Source organism: Mastigoproctus giganteus, chromosome 3 (assembly GCF_048544385.1).
Source record: "Mastigoproctus giganteus isolate SK-2022 chromosome 3, ASM4854438v1, whole genome shotgun sequence".
Classification (NCBI taxonomy): Eukaryota; Metazoa; Arthropoda; class Arachnida; order Uropygi; family Thelyphonidae; genus Mastigoproctus; species Mastigoproctus giganteus.
The window spans coordinates 153,554,307-153,578,855 of NC_143577.1; the positions used below are offsets into that span (position 1 = coordinate 153,554,307).

The 24,549-nt window shown below is 38.3% G+C and overlaps 1 protein-coding gene across 1 annotated transcript in view; it reads right to left on the reverse strand.

Annotated features, from left to right (window-relative positions):
- FER (tyrosine-protein kinase Fer) overlaps positions 1 to 24,549 on the reverse strand; it is a 298,771-nt gene that overhangs the window by 123,040 nt on the left and 151,182 nt on the right. The window lies entirely within an intron of this gene.

The window sequence follows — 24,549 nt, forward strand, 5'->3', positions numbered from 1 at the left end:
ACGGTTCGCTTAACGCAAAACTCTACCAATTCAGACTTTCCAATACAGTCTCCTGTCAATGTGGGCTACCGGAAGACTCTCCTCACGTACTTTTTGAATGCTCCATTTACGAGGACCTAAGATTGGCTCTTAAGACAAAAGTACCAAACTTGTGTCCCGGAGGTGAGAAGATACTCATTTTTGTCAACAATTTCCAGGCCCTTCAAACCTTTTGCAATGCTGCTTTTAATCGCAGAAGGCTCTCAACCTCAATGTTAATTCAAGAAATCAAACTGAAAACACATCATAAATCATAATACAACTGTGCACTGCCTCGTCATCCTGATGACTTCATATACAAAATTGTTGTGGTTTTCAAGAACACGCAAAGATTTTAACAGATGCTGCACTTTTCTGACTCATCCTTTATCAAGACTCTCTTCAACTAAACCTCTGCTCAGTGATACCGTCATCGACCAGAGACTTCTGACACCACTCCAGATTAACAGAATTCAGAATTATATCTAGAACTTGTTCCTGCCGATCATGATTGAATGACATTACTACTTCTGTTTGACAATACACCTTTTTCTCTTTGTGGACCACTTTTGGCAGCACTGCATAAAGATGTAGGCAAGAAACGGATAAAGATTTTTTTTATTATATATATTTTTTTATTTTTTCTTCTTATTTTTTCTTTTTATTATTATTATTATTTTTTTACTTTATGCTATTCTCATCCTTATTTCTTCATCTTCTGCTGTCCTGTCTCCTGGGAATGAGTGTGTGTGCGCGCATGTGCGCTCTGTTGCCGGCTTGCTGGCATGGGGTTCTTTTGAATGGCTCCAAACCCTCTTTGGACATTCAGTACATGACTGTTGAGGTTGGCCATGGTTCTTGCGCAGTTATGGCCTACCTCCCCGCGGTGTAGACGGACACTGGGCAGGCTTTCCAGGTGATCACCTGCCTGGTGACAAAATGGCCAGAAACAACACACACACGCACTGCACGAACATAACGTTACACACATTTCTGGCCTGTTACAGTGCTCTGTAACCATCACAGTGTACAAAGACGGAGTTGAACTTTCGTTCAGGTGCCGTCCTACATAAGATACTATACATACATACATGAACAAACTGAAAATAATCAAATTACATAAAAAATAAATATACATATAATTAAATTTCAGACAAAGTCCAGTCCAAACTTCATTGGAAAGAGCTACATCTGTTCACAGTCTGTTGGAAAGCCAGGAGCTGCCAAGAATAGAAATGCCAGCACAAGGAGCTGCCGAGAACAGAAATGCCAGCACAAGGAGCTGGAGTTGCAGTGGATGTCACTCAAGCCTCCACGATTTCACAGAACTTTAGGTAATTCGGCACTACACCATACCACATTACAAATCCAAGGCTTCCAGAAGCAGAAGGGTCTTCTGCCTAAGAAATATTGCAGTTGCAAAAGCTTGGAAAGCTAAGAAGTTCTTCTGTTTATCAACTAGAATTGTCTCACAGCCTTCTGCCATAAGATTTAGATTACTAACCCGCGATACCAATTCAATTTGTAGATCGCTGTATTCCTCACAGTTGTACATAATGTTTCCATGATTCTCTTTTGCCACAATGGCAACTAAATCTTTCAGTAATTCCTAATCGTGCAACTTTCCATTAATCAAACCATGACCAGTCAATAAGAACACAGCTTGTAAGTTTGGGGCAAACCATTTGAATTTTATTGAGGCTGCATTTCTTAAATCTGGGAAAAATTTGTGTAATCTGCCCTTTATCACAAACACTCCAACGCTCTTGCCAGACTTTTACTAAAGCATCCCAGATTCTTGCCCTTTCCTTCCTTGGATCTGCCAACATGTCTACCTCTATATTCAGAAAAGAACAGGGAATTCCACAGCAGATGAAGTAAGCCAATGCACGATACACCAAATGCAGATCAATAGGCAATTTTCCAGTTGCAACCTGCAAAGCTGGGGTCGACACAGCTCTGCATACCATGCACATCCTAAGGAGCATTACTCTTTGAATGGAACTGAGCTTTTTAGTAAATACCTTTCCACTTACATGCTCAAACCAAATTGGTGCACCATACGTTACCATGGGGATAAATACACATTCGTATAGCAAGTTCAGCGCCTTACCTTTTATTCCCCAGCCAACTCTAGTGATTCGAGTAATCATCCCAATAAAATTTCTCACCTTTTCTGATAAATAACATGCGAGTTGAAAGTCAAAGATCCGTCAAACATAATGCCTAGATATCTTAATTGCCTTGCCAATTTTAGGCTTGACTCATTCATTCTCACAACTGGGGGGGGGGGGTCTTCTACTCGAAAAATGACCCTTGAAGACCATTATCCTTGTTTTGGTTCCTGATACAGTCAGTTTATGTAACCTACACCAGTTATTAAGTTCAAGCAAAACCTGCTGTGACCTGGTTTCTAGTTGCATCCGTGAATTTCCTTCAATAAGCAGCACAATATCATCGGCATATGCCACCATCTCTGTATGCGCAAAGTCCCTACGCAACCAGTCCTCCAAAAGTAGGTTCCACATTAGTGATCCAAATACTGATCCTTGTGGGCATCCCCTTATCACTGCTCATACAATTGAACTAACTGATGACTTAACAGTCACTGTACGGTGCATGAAGTAGTCCCTTACCACCCTAAAGATCTTAGGTGAACAGCCTGCAAGTCTCAACATCATAAGAATGCTGCCCCATTAAATGGAGTCAAAAGCTCCCTCAAAGTCAATAAAGATTCCAAGGACATACTTACTGTTTGAGCCTAATACAGTAAAAGTCTAAAAATCTGGACCACCTGGGAAATAGGACTTTTTGAAAACTCAGGCTTTTTAAATTTAGCGGACTTTTGTGTGCATGCACCCATGCATGAGTGCCACGGATAACCAGCAACAACAAGTGAGCTCGCAGTCGCCATTTTTAAACGAGTAATCAAATCGTGGCAACGCTATAATTTTTGTCCTACTCTTTCCATTTACCATATACAGCATACGTATTTACAAGCCCATAATAATGGCTCCCAAAATAGATAAACTTCATGGTGTGAAGAGAAAGAAGAACACGTTTAAATTGAGTGGCAAACTTGAAATAATTAAGAAACTAGAAAGTGGTGTGAACAATGCTGTTCTAATAGAAACATACAACATTGGAAAGTCTACAATTTACAATATTAAAAAGGCAAAAAATAAAATTCTCGAATTCACAGCCTTGTCTGAGCCTTACAATAAAATTGCTGAGAGAAAAATTTACATCACCCAAAATTAGAGAATCTTGATAAAGTGTTGTACGAATTGTTTTTGCTAAAACGATCGGAAGGTATGGCAATTTCTGGACTGATGCTTATTGCCAAAGCAAGGTCTTTTAAGGAGCAAATGAACATTGAATCAGAGTGCACATTTAGTGATGAATGGCTTAGGAATTTCAAGACTCGTCATAGTACAGTCGGTCCTCGTATAACACATGTTTACATTACACGAATTCGATCATACACAATTTATAAATAGGGGAACGTTATCTTATATAACACAAACCGAATTCGCTTATGCACGATTCGCCTTTGTGTTTACAAGAAATGGCAGTCGAACGCGGAATCACCCCAACAGAACGCAACACGATAGGAATGAAGAAGATTCTGAAAATGTATTTATGTGTTTTATATCAGTGAAGGGGAAACACATTTCACCATAATAACGTAAAAACCAACACAATTCCAGCTATCGGTATAATCGCAAATGCAATTAGATGGAGTTTACTACCAGTTTATAACAGATTCCACTAGCAGAAACAAAACTGGAAATTGTTTTTATTGTTTTATGGTAGTAACCCCCAGAAATGTGCTTTAGTAAAATGTGGGGTGTTAATAGTGTATCTCGGCCTTTACGGTGTTGTTTATTCAGTTGCTACCCGCGCGCAGCTTTGTTTATGTGTATCAAGCGTGCCTCCTCATTTTGTAATTGTGCTTTATTCCCTAAAAATTAGTAAAATACTTAAAAGGTGTGAAAAGGAAGCGTCCTGGTGAAGACACTGCAGATTCAGAGAAAAAAAAAAAAAAAAAAGCAATATCGATAAACAAAGGCGGACTGGATCAAAAATTCTTACCCGGGAAAATTTATAGTGTTGCACGTGCTGCAGACCTAAATGAGGCAACGCTGAGAATTACAAAGAATGCGGAGAAAATAAAAACAACTTTCATAGCGGGAACAACTCAAAGTGTAATTAAAATCCATTAGATTAAGACACAAGAATTGGAAGGGATGGAACGGCTGTCATCTGTTTGGATAGAAAATCAAACAAAAAACAAGTTTTCTTACGATAGAAGCAAAAGCATTAGCAATATTTTATTACGTAATAGTCGTAATAAAATACGTAAGTATTTTATTACGACTTTACGTATTTTATTACGAATAAAATACGTATTTTATTCGTAAAAAATACTTTTTTAGTATTAAAAAATACTAAAAATACTTTATTATAATATAATAAAAAATATTTATTTTTTTATTATTTATTATATTATAATAAAAAATATATTATATTTTTTATTACGTATTTTAATACGAATAAAATACGTATTTTATTCGTAAAAAATACTTTTTAGTATTAAAAAATACTAAAAATACTTTATTATAATATAATAAAAAATATTTATTTTTTTATTATTTATTATATTATAATAAAAAATATATTATATTTTTTATTACGTATTTTAATCGTTATAAAATACGTAAGTATTTTATAACGATTAAAATTACCCGATTATTTATTGTGTTTGGTAATGTTTTGGTTCCAAATGTGTGTTCAATCTTGGGTGGTCGGCACCTAACCTAATCACACCATAGGGCCTGTTGTTTATATTGCACGATTTTGCATTGCACAAGAGTTTCTAGGAACACAACTATCGTGCTATACGAGGACAGACTGTATTAGACAGTTAGATATTGATGGAGAAAGACAGTTGGCTGATACACAAGCAGCAGAATATAGTGCAACATTTGAAGAAACTGTATCTGACTATGACCTTACAGCCGATCAAATTTATAATGCTGATAAAACAGCGGTTTACTGAAAGTGTTTGGACAAAAACTTTGGCTGGAAACCAAGAATGAAATGCAACAGGGTTTAAGCTTAATAAGAAAAGAGTAACTGTTTTTATGTGTGCTAATGCTTCCGGTCAGCATAAAATTAAGCTTTTGGTGATTAGTAAATTTCGGTGGCCACGGGCCTTTAAAGGAATTGTGCACTTACCTATGACCTATAAAGCCCAAAAGAATGCTTGGATGGACAAAGATACATTTCGTGATTGGTTTGTTCACGATTTTGTTCCATCAGTTTGTCAGAACTTGAGAAAATTGGGGAAGCCTACAAATACAAAGTGCCTGCTACTTCTCGACTACTATAGGGCCCACCCACACAAATCAGAATTAGTGTCTGCTTGCAGAAATACTTGCCACCAAATGTAACACCATTAATTCAACCCATGGATCAAGGAGTCATTAGGAACTTTAAATGCCACTATAAAAATGATGCATAAGAATGTCGACCCTTCAGAATTTCAATGCAGTTTTACAATCAAAGATGCAACATTTTCACTCGCAACTGCATGGAATGCAGTCAAGCCTGTAACTCTTTTAAGAGCATGGTGACTACAATTTACAATATAAAAAAGGCAAAACATCACGTTCTGCAGATTGTAGATCTGCAGAACGTGATGTTTGCAGATCTACAATCTAATCGAAGCAAAGATTTTGAGGGATTTCACATAAAGTTTAAGGCATCTGAAGTGAAAGAACTGATGGAAACTGATCAAGAAATTATTCAAAGCATTATAACTCCTGATAAGACAGAAGAGAGTTATTCAGAAGAATCTGGTGAAGAAAACGACAGGATGAAAAGATATCTTGGGCTACTGCAGAAAAGTCCATTGAAACAGTTATTAAATTTATGGAACAGAACCATAGCTTCAGTCTTCAGGACGTCATGCATGCGCACATGGTGCATAATAATTTTATCACAAAGAAATTAAAGTCATAAACAAGATGATATACAAAAAGTATTTAAAGAAAACAATAGAAGTGTCAAGCAGTGCAGCAAATAGAGTAGAAGCTGCAAGTGTTCCATCCACAAGCAGTGCAACAGACGCAGCAGTAATTACAGAAAAGAACGAATAAATATTTGTTTGTTTTTCGAACTTTGTATTTTACATGAAAATGTTTTGTTAATAAACTGAAACAAATAATTAATTGATATAAAATATGTATCTTCTGCTTTCATTTATATATGGGGTCTTTCCATGGTGATGGAAAGGTCCATCCCTGGGCATTTATTGTTCCTTATGCGCTGTACTGCATCAGAGTTCAATCAGGCTAAACAGATCCTCGTCATGTACCCCAGAGTAAGCATGATAAAGTCTTTTCATCAATATCTGTTCCTCATCATCTTGCTCAGAGATAGTATCTCCAATCAGATGATCCAAAATCAGAGACATACTTTCTCTCCAACTCGTACTGTCCTCGTCAACACCTCCAATAGAGTATGTATCTCCATTATATATTTTAGTCTTACCAGTACATAGCTTATACAGGGTGTCTCAAAAATATTGGTACAAACGTTTAGGGAAAGTAGGTAACATCTAAAGGAATGTGAATCGCATAGGAACCCCACAACCGGAAACGTCACGGGAAAGTAGTAGCAGAGGCACAAGAAGCAGAAATGACACAAGACAGTAATTAGTGGGAAACATTTATTTGACATAATATTAACAATGGAGTACGAGATGGATGGATGCATTTCATGATGTTACAACAGATGCTCGAAGGTTCCACCATGAGACGCGATGCATGCATGACCGATGCAGCATGGATTGGCAAACATGGTCGAACACACCTGGAGTTTCTTTGACAGTAGCAGCAGCGCAGATGAGTCTTGCCACAAGATCCATTTCAGTCTCTGCAGGTGATTCATACACGATAGATTTGAGGGCACCCACAGAAAGAAATCAAGGCTCAATAAATCAGGTGAACGTGGGGGCCAGGCAATGAGTCCACCACGGCCAATCCATTGACGCCCAAAACGCCTGTTCAAATGGTCACGACACACCTTCCATAATGGGCAGATGCCCCGTCATGTTGAAACCAAATGTTGCGTCTCACATTTGCTGGAACATCGTCAAGTAACCCTGGTAGAACTTGTGCAAGAAAGATCCAATATTTAGCGGAGTTCATGCGGGATGGTAACAGGTACGGGCTGACTAAGCAGTCACCGACCATACCTGCCCACACATTTATTGCGAAGCGATGTTGTGCCGCATGGGGACGCACACCATGTGGGTTGTCGTGAGCCCACACATGAGCATTGTGCTGATTGAATAAGCCTTCCCAAGTGAAATTAGCCTCATCCGTGAACAAAACATAGGCTGGAAAATTCAAGTCTTGTTGAATACTTTCTTGGAGAAACCACTGCGCAAAAGCCACATGTGCAGGATGATCTTGGGGGAGCAGTAACTGAACACTTTGGAGATGAAAGGGGTGTAAGGAATCGTCGTGCCAGACACGCTGTACACTGCAACGAGACACTCCTAAGGCAGAGGCAACAGCACGTGTGCTGGTAGTAGGATTATTCTGGACGGCATTCAACACACTTTCTTCCATGGTGTGAGTTTGCATTGAACGTGGTCTGCCCGCACTACTCCTGTTACCTCTAAATGACCCATAATCGCACAAATTTTGATGCACACGTGCAAACAAACAGTGGTCCGGTACATGTCTGTCTGGGAAGCATTCTCTATAAATTCGTTGAGTGGCTCGTCTATTGCCCTCTGCTAATCCATACACTAGGTGCATGTCTACCAGCTCATAGTTTGTATATCGATGCATGCTCTTCGTGCAGCAACTACTGCTTGAATGAATAAACCAGAAATTTTCCCTCTCACGAACTGATGAACAGCGCCGTCTACCGACTTATGGTGATGTTTCCGGTTATGGGTTCCTATGCGATTCACATTCCTTTAGATGTTACCTACCTCCCCTAAATGTTTGTACCAATATTTTTGAGACACCCTGTATACAATTCCCCATGGGTTCTTATTGTCCACTGTTCTCCAGGCAGTTAATTTTGATTTAGATATCATACGCACGTATGTACTCCATATCCTCAGATACTCTACTTTAAGTACATTAACTTTCTCCTCCCCATTGTTACTCCGACTTCTTTGGTTGAAAGAACTGCTTCCGAAATTGGCTTAACTCACCAGACCACCACTGAACTGGAATCCTATTACAGTTCTTTTGCTTCAAAGATGTGCTGGAAGCCCCAAAGAGAGAGTGCTGAAGTAACTCCACTGCATTCTCTCCAGACATCTGACTGAATGCCCAAATACCCAGATTCCCAAGTCGGACATGAATATGTTTATCAGACCTATTCCACTTTGCATTTTTGATAGCATATCTTCGTAACTGTTCCTGAGATGTAGCTAGTTTTGTTGTGTCCCTGACAGAAAATACAATGGCCCGATGATCAGAGCAGATCCAATCTGCTCTTAATCGCCAATCGTTCACGATACCAGCTGTCCTTACGTTACAGATTGTCAAGTCAATATTTGATTCTCCATTAACAGTGAAGAAAGTACTATCTGAACTTGGTAAATTTTGTATAAGCAATCCACAACAGGCCAAGAATTCATCTAGTTGATGAACGTGATCATTTGTAAATCTATCAAACCACGATGCTGATTTTGCACTAGAATCCATCGCAAATATTACTCAATTACTACCCAAGTGATTTTGAACCAGTTCCATGTACCTGATGTAGATATTAATGTCTGTTGAATGATGACAATACAGTAAACCCCGCTATTCGTGGTATCTGTATTCATGGTTTCGCGTATTCGCATTCGCTGATTTAATATAAAACGAAACCTAAAAAAATGTGAATTTTAAAGCGCCATGAACATTTTCCGCCATAAAAAAACATGGGAGTGGCTAAAATTATCTTTCCCGGTCAAAACAGTGCTCAGTGGGTGGGCGGAGAGGGGTGGCAAAATCCCAGCATGCATGTTTTCTCGCTAATCCTTGTTCAGCGTGTGTTATGCGCTTGCCATGGAAGGTTTCGTCGTTTGCTTTTAATTTATATGCTTCTAAATTGAATAAATTTATCAATTTATAAATTGATATGCTTACAAAAGTGATAAATTTACCATTTTGCAGTGTAAAACAGACTTTTTCGAGCATGTTAACGGAAGAAAATGACTTTATTGTGGACAAGTTCTTTCTAACCCGTACAAAAATATGGCTACGAATAACAAGGGAAATGTGAAAAGATCAAAGAAGGTGATGACATTAGCGAATAAAATTGAGTTATTAGACAAAATTTGTAATGGTGGAAGTGTCTCCTCAGTGGCAAAACATTATAAAATCAATGAAACGATCAATCAAGAAATCGGAAGAAAAAATCCGCCGTAATGTCCGTGAAAACGTGCTAATTGCTTCAAAAATTTGCCCTGTAACTCGTGATGTTAAATTAGAAAAAATGGAAAAAACTTTAAATCTGTGGATAGAAGACCGAACTCAAAATAAAATTCCGTTAAGTTCACTCACCATTCGTGAAAAGGCAAAACTCCTTTTCAACACTTTAGCGAAACTGGTGATAGCACTGGCGGGATAAGGTTTATAGCTAGCAAAGGCTCTGGTTTGAAAGATTTGTTTGAAATTTCTAATAAATATTACATTTAATATTAAATTGTTTCTTATTTTCATTTCGATGCCATATGCTTGCATTTCACTATGTACTGTCTATGTACATAGTCATATTATGAAGGTACATATAATACATACATAGACAAAATTTTAGACTAGTTTTTCTTATATATTTCCCACTTTGGAATGGAAGCCCTTTATTACTATGGGAGCCATAACTCAGTATTCACATTTTCGGTATTCGCGGCATTTCTCAGGAATGTAATCCCCGCGAATAGTGGGGGTTTACTATACATACAACATAGATAGAATGATGCAAAATCTGACTCCACCCCCATGCACACCATCTGTGAAGAGCACAACGAATTTATAACAGTAATAACTATGTCCTTATTAAACAGTACAATTGCAGCTCTTAAGTCTTGTTCATCTGCACAGAGTGCACGTGATGAAGGTGGATTTTTTTTTTTTTGTTGTCGGTATTTGGCTTAACGACACAAGGGCTACTGAGGCCAAATTGTGTCTGCTCATAGTTTATTCAGTCAAAATATACTGTTGTAGATGTTAAATTAAATACTCCAGTAGAGGCCAATACATTTAAAAAAGATTATAAGTTTTTCTATGTTTGCATAATTTCCAAACATATGAGTTAAATCATGCGAGACATTCAGGCTAGAGAGCGACTGAAAAGTGTTTGAACATACAGTTGAATAAAGGGGGCAATCAAACAGAAAATGCCTAACAGTAAGTTGACTGCCACAGGATGGGTGGACCTTCTCCCAGTAGTAGGAACAGATGGATATGATGAGTGTGTCCAATTCTGAGTCTTGCCAGTACTACTTCCTCTCATCTGTTTCATCGAAAGCCTGAGAGCCACAGCTTTGGTTTTTGCTTTATCTGGTAAAGTTTATTGTTGGTGTTAATTTTCCAGATCTGTGACCAGTTGTAACTTGCTTTGCAAATAACGGGCTTATAATAAGTGTAAGGAACCTGAGGATGTTCTGGGACAGCTGGTTGAGGATATTTAGCTGCGAGGTCCACACTTTCATTTCCCAGAATGGCCAGGGATCCAGCAAAAACTGATTGGACATGCTGCAGGAAAATAGCTGAGAATGAATGTGTTTCAAGGTAGGATGAGAAGATAAGAAATTCTTCCTTATGCCAGACACAACACTGAGGGAGTCAGTGTAAATTATGGCAGGTGAGACAAAAAGTTCGATAATTTCACTAAGTGATAATTTGGCTGTGAAAACACTGCAGGCTAAATGGTATGAGGCTGTAACCTTATGAGAAGGTAAAACCGCAGCAGCACAAACCGTACTGGCTGTTTTTGATCAGTCAGTATAGATTTTACAGCCACGGGAGTTCAGAGTAGTGTGAGCTAAGTGCAATTGCCTGATATTAAAGGAAGGTATAGTATTCTTCCCCCACTCCAGAAAATGTGTATCATGTGAGGCAGAAACAAATGTCCAAGGTGGAACAGGTGCAGTTGTGTCCTGAAAAATATCACTTAAATTGATATTCCAACTCTGAGAAAGCTCTTTAATCCTGAGTGAAGCAGGTCTGTTTTCATTTGGCTTGCTGTCATATAACAAATCCCACCGAGTATTATAAAGATACTCCCAATTGGGATGCGATGGAAGACTGGATCTTAGCAGCATAGTGGAGCAGTAATGATTTCCTACGAAGATGTAATGGAGGATCATGTGCTTCGATATAGACTCTGGATTGGAGAAGTCTTAAAAGCACCCAACGCAGTCCTGAGAGCACTGTGCTGGATAACATTTAGACATTGTAAAGTAGTGCTCCTGGCAGAGTCATAGACTGGACAACAATAATCTAGCCATGGATGGATTAAAGTTTTATAAAGATGCAGTAGAATATACAGATAAGCACCCCATGACATAGCCGAGACTGATCGCAGTATATTCAGATGCTTTTAGATATGTATTTCTTAAATGAGAGATGCGAGCTTGGAAGTTCAGCTTGCTGTCTAATATCAGTCCAAGAAATTTAACGGTACTTACAAGCGGGATTGGAATATAATTTATTTGTAGTTCTGGATCGGGATGGATAGCCTGCTTCTATGAAAAGTGAGTGACAGTGCATTTCTTTTCTGACAGTCGGTAGCTATTCTGTGAAGTCCAGGATTGTATTTTGGTAATGGCAAGTTGGAGCTGTCGTTCAATGGCATTTATACTTTGAGACTGACAGGAAATGGTAAGGTCATCTGCATGCACGTATGTTTCAACAGTTTTTGGGATATCTCGTGTTATGCTGCTAACTCGGATTGAAAATAGTGTTGGACTAAGTATCGATCCCTGAGGGGCTCCTTCTTCCTGAATGCGAGATGCAGAGAGTACATTTTTATATCGGACCTGAAAAGAACACAATTGCAGAAAATTTTGAATTATTTTTGGCAAATGGCCCGAGTCCCAGATGGTAAAGGTCCATAATAATCCCATGATGACATGTTGTATTAAATGCCTTTTCAAGATCTAGGTTGACCATGACTAGATGTTGTTTCATGACAGAGGCATTGTGAATATGAGATGTGGCTTTGATAAGCAAGTCCAGCATTGATCTATTCTTCCGAAAGCCGTACTGATGATCTGGAAGGAGATTCTGTGACTCCAGGAATGTAAATGAGCTTAGTATGAATCATCCTTTCGAAAGTTTTTCCCATGCAGCTTGTAAGAGATAATGGCCTATAATTTTCAGCACAAGAATGATCTTTTCTTGGTTTTGGTAAGGCAATAATGAAAGAATGATGCCAGGAAAAAGGATAGGTATTTTCGGAGAATATTCAGTTAGCAAAGATTAACATGGTAGTAGTAGTAGTGGCATGTGATGCAAGAAAGCAAGTGTATGAGCTTATGCAGCATCAGCAAAAAAAAAAAAAAAAAAAAAAAACACGCACCATTCCCTCCAAATGCCTGTCCAGTTCCTCCTTAAATTTATTCAACCTATCAACTTCCACAACAACAGATGGAAGTTTGTTCCAGCAATTAACCACCTGCTGTCTAAAGGCAAATTTCCACACATCTATTCTACATCTGTCTTTTCTTAATTTGAATTTATGCCCCCTTAGGTTCATAATCTGAACAAGTGGAAGGATCCCACCAGAATTCAGCGTGCTCAATCCATTCAAGGCCTTATATACCTCAATCAGATCACTGCGCAAATTGCAGTTTGCAAATTGCAGGTGCCTAGTCTCCAGCCACTGCAATTTGCAGAACTTAAGCCTCTCTTGGTAAGAGGATCCCTTCATTCCCCTCACCAATCTTGTTGCCCTTCTCTGTACACGCTCAAGTAAATCTACATCCTTCCTAAAATGAGGCCTCCAGACCTGTACGCAGTACTCAAGGTGTGGCCTGACCATTGCCTTATACAGAGGTATAAGGTAATGCCTTATACAGAGGTACTCAAATCCTCTTCAAGTAAATGCTTCAGCATAATGTAATGAACCCCATCTGGGCCTGTGGCACTATTTGAAGATCTGTTTAACAATTCTTGAAGTTCTATGAGTGTAAAGGGTTGGTTGTACAGGAAAGAGCAGTGAGTGAAAAAGTTGATTTTATGTCGTTCTGCATCAGCTTTGATGTTCTGAAAAGTGGACGCATAGAAGGCAAAAGCAGAGATTGTAGCAAATGATTCTGTAAGTGCATCAGCAACTTCTTCAGCTGCAGATAGGTCTTTCCTTTCCAATGAAGTATTGGAGAGGGCAGATGAGCGAATTTCCCATTTAGTGCCTGTATTCTTTTCCAGATTAGGCATGTGTCAGTGTCTTTTGTGATTGTTGAGGCAAAAGCAATCCACGAGTCTCGTTTCACTTCCCTTCTAATTTGCCTTGCTTTTGCTTTAAGCCTTTTATAAGCAATAAGGTTATTAGTGGTGGGATTCTTATGGAAATTTTTCCAAGCTCGGTTTTCTCCGTTTGGTAATGAAGCAATCTACATTCCACCAGTGATTTCGGTGATTGCGATACGTCTTGGATTTTGGAATGTAGGTATTAGCTGCAGTCAGAATCTGATTGGTGATGTAGGTATTTACATCATCAATAGATCAATAGATTCTATTTGAACATAAAGTCTGTCTAGAAATATTTGAGCAGAATAGCCATCCCAGTTCGCCTTTTTAAACTTCCAAATGGACCTTTGATTAGGATCTGGAGTTACCCCTGTTTGTAAGGAGCAAATAATTGGAAAGTGATCACTGTTAAAAGGATCTGTTAATACAGACCATGTCATGTCACGTTTGGAAAATTGGATGGTGAGCAGATTGACAAGTAAATTTCAGAAGTAGATCCTGTAGGTAGGAGATCCAGAGTTTAATAAATTCATATCATTATTATTTATAAATTCCTCAATCAACTAGCCTCTTCTGTCCATTGTAGGTGTTCCCCACAACGGATGGTGTCCATTAAAGTCACCGAAAACACACATTGGAGTTGGGAGTTGTGTAATGAGGTTGTCAAGTTCTGAATGGGGAAGTGGTAGAGATGGTGGAATATAAATGGAAACAATGGTAACTGAAATACCAACTGCAATCCGAGCTGCCACAGCTTATAGGGTGGTTCTTAATTGGATCGGTCTGGATGGTGTTAGAATTTACAAGAATGGCTACTCCACCACGGGCAGGAGACTCTAGGCTCCTATCTTGTCTATATACCATATAATTTGAAAATTTCGGTGAAACTTGGGGTGACAAGAATATTTCCTGTAGGCATATAACTATAGGACTGAATTGAGAGATTAAATCCCTTAAGTCATCAGAATGGGTGCTTAGTCCACTACAGTTCCACTGTATGATATTAGGCATTATTTTGGTTTGGCTGAGGATGATTCATCTGACTGTTTTTGTATGCAGGGAATTTTTTTTCCTTTTTTTTCGGAATAAGGGGCGTCCAGTATCCATAGTGTCATTGGCATGGAGTTCTAGGATAGGTTCTTCATAATTTGAGTGTATATCCACTTCCATAGTGTTGGTGGGTGGATCGGTTTCCTTACAGTCTTTAGTAGGTTTAAATTTTTCTGTGTCATTCAAGACTGTCAGAGTATCAGTTTGGATACTAATTAGGGTGTTGCTGGCATTGCTAGTTTTAGTTTTATCTTTTCCAGTGGTTGATAAAGTTGCTTTTACCCAATTAGATAGCAAGACGTTGGGCAGACACATCTGTTTGAATTGCAGTTGTATGAAAACTTCAGGTGCGAGAGGCGTAAGATGGACTAGGCATGTTCAACATTATTTGTCTGCATGCCTCAGGATATGTGACTATGTCCTACTTTGTATTTTTGGATTTTCCTACCTGTTTTCCACATTTCACATATTTTAAAAAAGGCAGGGCGACTGTCTTTGCAGTTGGGGTAATTGAGAACTGCTGCTGGGCTCCTATCTTGTCCGTATATCACATAATTTGAAAATTTCGGTGAAACTTGGGGTGACAAGAATGTTTCCTGTAGGCATATAACTATAGGATTGAATTGGGAGATTAAATCCCTTAAGTCATCAGAATGGCTGCTTAGTTCTCTACAGTTCCGCTGTATGATGTTAGGCACAATCTGCTTGTGTATGATCTTTTGATCCACAAATAGGACAGATGGAGTCATCTCTGCATGCTTGCTGTGAATGGCGACAGCGAAGAGGATTCGGGATGTATGGGCAAATTCGGCAGTTTAAACATCCAGCTTTTACCGAGGATGGCAAATCAGGAGTGCTAAAAGTTAAAATGATGAAACGAGTTGGAATGTGATTTCCATCTTTTTTTTGTCAGAATTCTTTTAGCACTGATTACCCTTTGATGGCTAAGTTCTTGAACTAATTCCTCCTCAGGCACTGTAATTAAGTCCCATTCTGTGATGACTCCTTTAGATGAATTTAATGTATTGTGGGGTGTAACAGACACTGGCAATCCACCAAATGTCATTGTCTTTAATAGCCACTCAGAATGTTTGGATGTGGTTGTTCAACCAGGAGATCTCCTGATTGTAGTCGCTTCACCATTTTTGGTGATCCTGCAATAGATTCTAGATGTCATTGAATCATAAATGGTGATAACTTGCCCACGGGCTGGGTTGTTTGGGGATTTATTAGGCACGTCGGCAACTAATAAATCATGTAATAATCATGTAAATTGGGATAGCCTATGGCCATAGTGCGCCACACGGGATGGGCAGACAGAGAGTGTATCACCAGAAAATTAGGGATGTCTGTACACTGTGCTTCTGTTCGAAGCCTTTTTGGTTGACTAGTATTTTCATGACAGGATTCTTGTCTTGAGCTTGAAGGCTCTAAGGGTGGAAAATTGTTATAATCCATGACAGCTCCTTTTGGCTCTTGGGGTTTATCTTTACCACCCAGGTTACCGGCTCCGACACAGGGAGGCAGGACTTTGTAAGTTGGTACTAATTGAAAAAGAAACAGAAAGATGGTTTTTCTTTCAGGGCTTCTGCCTACTTCTTGTAGTGCCAGAGAGCTACTATGCTATAGAAATTAAGAAAACGGCATTTGAAACTAAAAATAGAAACTGTTCGCTTATATGCTCTTTGTAGAAAATGCTTTGAAAAATGCACTAGAATCGCTTGGCACCCGGGCCCTGAAGGTGGATATCCTGTAGGCTAACCTTTCACTAAGTATGGTTCCTGTATGCAGGCTATATCAATATTCTCTCTGCTGCACACTAGTTTAACTTCATCGGCCACCAACCTTGGATCTCTGAGCATTAATCTGTAGTATACATAGGTTACCGTTGAATTTTGCATTGTACTGATTAAGAATTAAGTGATTATCAATATCTGCCATTAATGCTATCAAATTGCCGTGCTCTTTCTTTGACCAACTTAACTGCATTCAAGTATTCTGGACACTGTTTACTCTTTACAGAATGATTTGCGGCTCAATTTTTTTGCCCTACAATTAAAATAGATCGGTTGTTCTCGCTGATGAGTACAGAATGTGTAGGAGTGTCCTATAACTGCACAGTGACTGCAAACAGAGTCTGTATGGTAACATGTTCTAGCTGTATGACCAAATCCATGACAACTGTAGCACAAGGTAACTAAACGAAAGTCACTGAACTTACACGACATGAAGCCAATGAAAATCCTACCATGCAGTAACAAATGACTTCTAATATGCCTTGACACCTGGAGGACCAAATTGTTTTCTGCTTTTGCTTTATTAATACTACAAAAACAGACAAATATCTTCGTCTCCACTTCCTCCCTGGAAATGTTCATATTTAGAAAATTTTTGTTGTATAAGTCTTCTAACAAGTCTTCCTTGTTGATTGTTTTTTTCCACATCATACAATATTATTTTTTGCCCTGGCTCTTTTGGAGTTGAGAGAATCATGCCTAATCATTTAATGCTCTCGCATTCCTTTACCTCTAGTTAATGTTCCATCGGTTTTATTCTTAACGTTCTTCGGCCTACCCATTCCAGAACTTCTTTGCATTGTTCCAGCGGATATTGCATCTATTATTTTCTTATGACTCCCCACAGACATGTAGATTTCACTATATTCATCCTCTCCATTATCAACTTCCTCATTCCCAAATCCAGTCATATCTCTTACCCTATTTACAACTCCACAAATTGTGGAGGCGACGTTATGTCAAGGATCTGGGTTTATTCTTACCATATGCACACCATATCCAAAAATTTCATTACGTCATACAGCATGTCCCACCCCCTTTTTCCTACTATTGAATACACCACGAATTGTCAAACTAATAGAGCAAGTTTATCTGCGAAAAGATCTAAACCTCCCAAGCACTTCCTAATTCATTTCACAAATATACGTGGTCTCAATTTTAATCTCAACGATGTCCATTTCCACTTGCAGTCTGCCAAACCCCATGTACTTTTTCTGACAGAATCTCAGTTATCAGTTGATTGAACTACTGCTCATCTCAGATGCCCAAATTATTCGCTGTATGATTCCTTTCGCCTCAAAGGTGGTACTTGTGCATATGTCTGTTCTGATATTCCCTGTCACAGACTTGGCAATTTGGAATCTCCTCTTTGATCTTCTTTGGCTTAAAATCTCTCTACCTCATTGTATCAAATTCATCTGTTGTCTCTACCGTTCTCTCAATTCCACTAATCACTTGGAGCTCTTTGACTTCCTCTCTTTGAAACTTGACTTTCTCCAGTCAAACTTACCTAACAGTGAGGTAATTTTCCTTGGTGATTTTGTTGTTCACAACTCCAGCTGCCTTCCGTTTTCTAGTCACACCGACCCAGCTGGTCGAGATGCTGAGGCTTCTGCAATTACTAATGACCTTGCACATATTGTTCATTTACCTACAAGGATACTGGACAATCCTAATCATACAGCCAATACGCTTGATCTTTTTCTCACAAACAACCCTTCTAAGTACATGGTCGAAGTGAGAGGTCCTTTAGGCACTTCAGATCACAATTTGATGATTGTCTCTTCTCCAATGAACGACCTGCGAGACTTCCTTTCTTCTTTTCCTTGTTCGGATTACTGTTTCAAAACTTATGATGTCAACGTTTGCTCAGATGTGAAATTATTCTTGCAGGAATGGAATCCTTTATCCCACACTCCACTTTAAAATCACATCCTTTATCTAAACCTTGGTTTTCCAATAAATGTGCTAAGGCTGTTAAAGAGAAGAATGTTGCATATCGTAATTGGCTTGTTTCTAATTCTCCAGTTTCATTTTCTGCCTACACCAAAGCTCGCAACAATTGTAAAGCAGTTATTATTCAGTCCAAACTAGAGTTTGAACAGGCTAAGAGTAGAAAACTTGCTTCTTGCCCTAATGGTAGCCGAGCATTCTGGTCTCTTTCCAAAGCTATTGGCCGCAACTTTTGCCCATCTCTCCTCCCACCTCTGTCCAGACCAGATGGTTCTGTTATCACTTCAGCCAAGGATAAAGCAGACCTGCTAGCATCCCATTTTTCTTCCAACTCATGTATTAATGATCTTGGTAAAACACCTCCCACCATTCCCAAAACGTTCCATTCAATGCCTCCTGTGGTCTTCCGTCAAAAGGATGTCAGAAGGATTTTGACGAATCTTGATGCTAAGAAAGCTCCAGGTCCCGATGGTATTTCTCCACTTGTTCTCAAAACCTGTGTTCCTGAACTTACTCCTATTCTTTGCCACTTTTTTTATTTTCTTATTCCAAAGGTGTTTTTCCTTCTGCTTGGAAATTTTCTCATATCCAGCCAGTTCCTAAAAAGGGTGACAAATCCCTCCCATCCAATTATCGTCCCATTGCAATTACTTCTACTCTTTCTAAAGTAATGGAGAAATCAATTAACTGCCAACTCTTAAACTACCTAGAAACCTTCCATCTGATCAACGATCGCCAGTATGGATTCCACCAGTGTCGATCCACTGGTGATATTCTGGCTTATGTTACCCATTTATGGACCAATTCAATGAAAAGGTTCGGTGAAACACAAGTTGCTCTTGACATCTCAAAGGCTTTAGATCGTGTTTAGCATAAAGGTCTTCTAAACAAGCTTCCGTCTTATGGTTTGCCAACTGTTTTTAGTAATTGGTTATCCAGTTTTCTCACTGATTGCTCACTGAAGGTGATGGTAGATGGCTCTCTGTCTTCTAACTTCTCCACTAATGCCGTTGTCCCCCAAGGTTCAGTTCTTTCCTCCACTCTTTCCTCTTGTATATTGATGACCTTCTTCCATTGACTGGAAATCCTATCCATAGTTTTGCCAATGATAGCACATTGCATTCCACTTTCCATTTTGATAAACCTTGTTCTGCTCAATCAGCTTCAATTTCTCGAAATTCTGCTACCAATTCCTTTAACACCGATCTTCAGGTAATTCTCCAGTGGGGCAAAGACAACTTAGTTGATTTCAACCCTTCTAAAACTGAGTCTTGTCTTATATCTCGCAAAAAGGATCTTCTGCTCCTATGCTTATCTTTAGTGACACTCCGATTTCTAGGAAAAATGATATATCTGTTTTGGGGATTACCCTGACTTCTAATCTCTCTTGGCACAAGCACATTACAAATATTGCTTCCTCTGCATCTAAAAAACTTGGTTTTCTCTTTCGCTCTCGGCGTTACTTTTCTTCCAAACAGCTGCTCACTCTGTATAAATCGCAAATCCGCCCTGCCATGGGATATTGTTCCCACATCTGGGGTGGTGCCCCCAAAACCTCCCTCAAGCTTCTTGATTCCATTCAGAAGAGTTAGGTTAATTAATGGTTTATCTCTAACAGAGTCTCTCCACTCGCTCTCTCATAGACGTACTGTTTCTGCTGCATGCCTCTTCTACAGATACTTCCATGGGCACTTTTCTTCTGAATTGGCTTCTATAATTCCCTCTCTCTCTTTCAAAACAGTCCGAATACGTGCCACCACCAGCCAACATCTATTTACTGTCCAAATTCAAACTCACAGAACCACATTTTCATCTTCCTCGTTTATTCATTCAACTGCCGTTTTCTGGAACAACCTTCCTTCATACGTATTTCCTGAAAATTAGTCTACAGAAGTTCAAGTCCAATGTCAACAAATATCTTCTTTCGTCTTCACAACCTCCAACCCAACCTCCTTCGTCTTCTCAACCTCCATTAGAACCTATAGTACTAAGTACTATAAGTTCTAATACTTCTCGTGTTTGGGGGTTTACATAAAAAAAAAAAAAAAAAAATTTTCTCCAAGATTATTCAATTTGTCTGAACAGACTGTATCTAGAGCAACCTTGTTATTCGAGTGTCCTTCACACAAGCAATTGTTACTTCCCTTCATTATGTTTTGATTATTTCCTGCTGTGAGAAAGCAAAACTCATTCACTTATGTTCCATTGTCATCAAAATCACACTTTTCCACCCAACAATATTTTATTGTCCTTTGTTTCCATAACTACTGTATTTTCCTGTGTTTCCATATCTTCAACTAAACCCATACATCTACCTCTGTCCCCTAAGTTATCACCCAATTGTCTTTCCCTAATCTTACCTTTGTCCTTTGCTCCTTCTTTACCCTTAGCCATTATCCTTTCGTCCATGGTAGGAATCCGCAAATGTAAACTTTATGAGTAAAGTAAACGGTAGTACAGCTTATGCTACCTAAAGCTTATTGAATCCTCCTTTACAGTTTACATTTATGACCAATTTAAGAGATGGCACAACAGTTCTTCTTTCACGACTAATGTAGATTATTGTTAACAGCTACCTGACTTAAAATCGTTGGGCCTAGAATACTATCAATAATTCAAATACTAGCCACCTCTACAAATCTTTTTACCTCAACAAATGTAATCCTGAGCTAGAGGTTTGAATGCCATGACCTAAGATAAGACTGTCAGTAAGAAACAGTCCCAGAATTTTGAATCATATTAGTTCTCTTTTCAAAACTTGAAAACCCTGTAAAGCAGGGGTGGGCAACAGCCTGCCCGCGGGCCACATCCGGCCCGCGACGATGTTGAATCCGGCCCCCTCGGTAAATGCATAAATATAGAAAATCCATACCTGACTACACTCGCCATAAACGTCCAGCTTTTACCGAGGATGGCAAATCAGGAGTGTTAAAAGTTAAAATGATGAAACGGCTTAATTCGGTTCAATCGGGAATCACGGCCAGTACAACAGTAACCAAGTGATTCTACGCAGCGTCAAAGAGTTATTTCCTAATTATTATTGTAGCATCGATCGAACGAAGTTCCTTTGGGTTTGACTTCTTATTGAAATAAATAATATTGGTGCGAGATATTTTATGTTTTATGCCTTTTCTAATTATTACAATTTTTAATTTAATATAATTTATAGCCCATAAAATGAGCCAATTAAAAAAAAAAGAAAAATTGATGCCGAATGCCGCATTTTCAATGATAATTGGACATTCAGATATTTTTTTTAAAAATACATTAATAATTTGGTAATTCAAGTAATATAACATTTTTTAGGTTCTGATTTTTTTTATTAAATCGTTCAATCTATTCCGGCCCGCATCATGATGCGAAAATTTCATTCGGCCCGCTGACGAAAAAAGTTGCCCACCCCTGCTGTAAAGCATAGGAAGCCATTAAAAGGCAGTTATGTTCTGGGAACATTCAACTGCAGCAACCTAAATTTGTATCTATATTCTATATATTTACCAATTCTTGACTAAAAATATTCAAACCAGAAAGCCAACAGCTTCCTCTACCAAATTCATGTATTTCTTTAACCTAGACTTGCTAATATTACTGTTTATTAAAGAAAATATTAGAGCAGTAAAAAACCAGAAGTGTACAATGATACACCAGTGCCACAGGAAATATAGTAAAAATAGGAGAGTAAAACAAAACTGTGTAACCTCACAATAAACAATGTTGCCCATTTCAGAGAGATGTGTAAAAAAAAAAAAAAAAAATAATAATAAATCAAAATATTAATTACATTAATTTTGAAAAACATACTACCTATTACAAAATGTCTAATGCCAATAAACTGTTATAAAACAGTAACAGAGTAGATATTTTAAAAGGATAAAACATAAGCATTATTTTAATTGAACCATCTTTTTTCCAAATATTACTTCTAAATGTATTTGAATTCCTGAAGTTAATATGGTAAAGTTCTTGTTTATACTCCAGCATAACCATCAGGTCAGTGGAGTTTACAATAAATCAATCATTTAAAATAACTAAATGCACAAGGCATAATACATTAAGAGTTTAATATCTATATAATATCGGTGTGTAGATACACCATAGACAACTCTTAAGAAACTACAAAGTAGTTGTTGTAGGCATCATTTGCTCTTTCTCATATTGTGCTCTGCCTTCATGACGAGTTGCCATGATATTGCACTACCTCGAATAAGTAACGCTTCACTAATAGAGAAGACTATTGTTACTAATTCTCAGTGAGTACCATCACCCAGCATATTTAAAGGCTGTTGTGAATTTAATGTGAAAAAAAAAAACCCATTGGACCAGATCTATCAAACAAGTGTGGAAGAGGAAAAGAAACATGTCGAAGAATGAAAGGGACAGTAACTCTTCAACTCACACCACTCAAAACTCAAATTCCTCCAATAGGTAACGCTTCCCCAGTAGAGAAGACTGTTGTTACCGATTCTCGGAAACTCCGTGAATATCAGGCACCCCAGACATGTTTCAAGGCTATTGGCCTATCATCAGTGGGTGGGCAGGTATCCTGGTATTGCAGACATGACAACCCAGTTGTGAAGATAATCACACAATATGAGAGATGCCAAAAGGTGTATATGACAATATTTAAAATAACTAAATGCACAAGGCATAATACATTAAGAGTTTAATATCTACATAATATCGGTGTGTAGACACACCATAGACAACTCTTAAGAAACTACAATATTGTGTAGTTTCTTAATCTCTCATATTGTGTGATTATCTTCACAACTGGGTCGTCATGTCTGCAATACCAGGATACCTGCCCACCCATTGATGATAGGCCAACAACCTTGAAACATGTCTGGGTGGTGGTACTCACTGAGAATAAGTAACAATAGTCTCTATTAGTGAAGTGTTACTTATTCGAGGTAGTGCAATATCATGGCAACTCGTCGTGAAGGCAGAGCACAATATGAGAAAGAGCAAATGATGCCTGCAACAACTACTTTGCAGTTTCTTAAGAGTTGTCTATGGTGTATCTATACACCGATATTATATAGATATTAAACTCTTAATGTATTATGCCTTGTGCATTTAGTTATTTTAAATATTGTCATATACACCTTTTGGCATCTCTCATATTGTGTGATTATCTTCACAACTGGGTCATCATGTCTGCAATACTAGGATACCTGCCCACCCACTGATGATAAGCCAACAGCCTTGAAACATGTCTGGGTGGTGGTACTCACTGAGAATAAGTAACAATAGTCTTCTCTATTAGTGAAGCGTTACTTATTCGAGGTAGTGCAATATCATGGCAACTCATCGTGAAGGCAGAGCACAATATGAGAAAGAGCAAATGATGCCTACAACAACTACTTTGTAGTTTCTTAAGAGTTGTCTATGGTGTATCTACACACCGATATTATATAAATAAATCAATCAATACGTTAATCGTATTTAGCAGTGACGGGCTCGAATCCCAGTCCACTCAAAGAGTATGTGCTACTGCACTAGTGCTCCTGACCACTCGGCTACATCAGGCCTGTCTATAAGGCAAGTCTATAATCTAGTAAACATGTTCTCAATTATTTAATAACCAGAAGTTTATAACAAGTCCTTGCAGAAAGTATGTGTTACAGATTATATATGCTGCAGTTTGCATAACTCAAAATAGTAGTTAACCTTTAACTCAGTGATAATTTAGTCTCGCAAATAGCAGTATGTCATTCAGTTCAAACCTATCCCCTCCTGCACTCCCAAACATTATATTGTTCAAATAAAATAATGAACAGAAATGTAAAGAAATAAAAACAGCAGAAAATGAGATGGGAACGTAACTTCCTAGAAAATGAAGTCAATACTAAATATAAAAGCAAGATTGAAATTGTAAAAGAATTTGGATCCATAACAGGCATGTACTGCTAGGCTCCTACAGGCAGTTTGTGATTGGCAATATTTTTGGCATCTGAAAAATCTTACAGGATTTAGAATTACATTTGTACTGGGCAGTTTAGATATTCTGCTTTAAGATTTGATGGCAGTTGAAGAGCAGTAAAATATCAGAATTAGATTTCTAGTTGGAACTACATCTCCCACTCTTCTAACTGAAATATGCTTTACTGCAATTACTCCTTTCTGTTTCACTTCTGAACAAATTTCCACCATGGAAACATGCAATAGATCTCACTCAGATATAATTCCTCATGATGTATTGTTACATGTAACGTTACTGTTACAGATATTCTGCC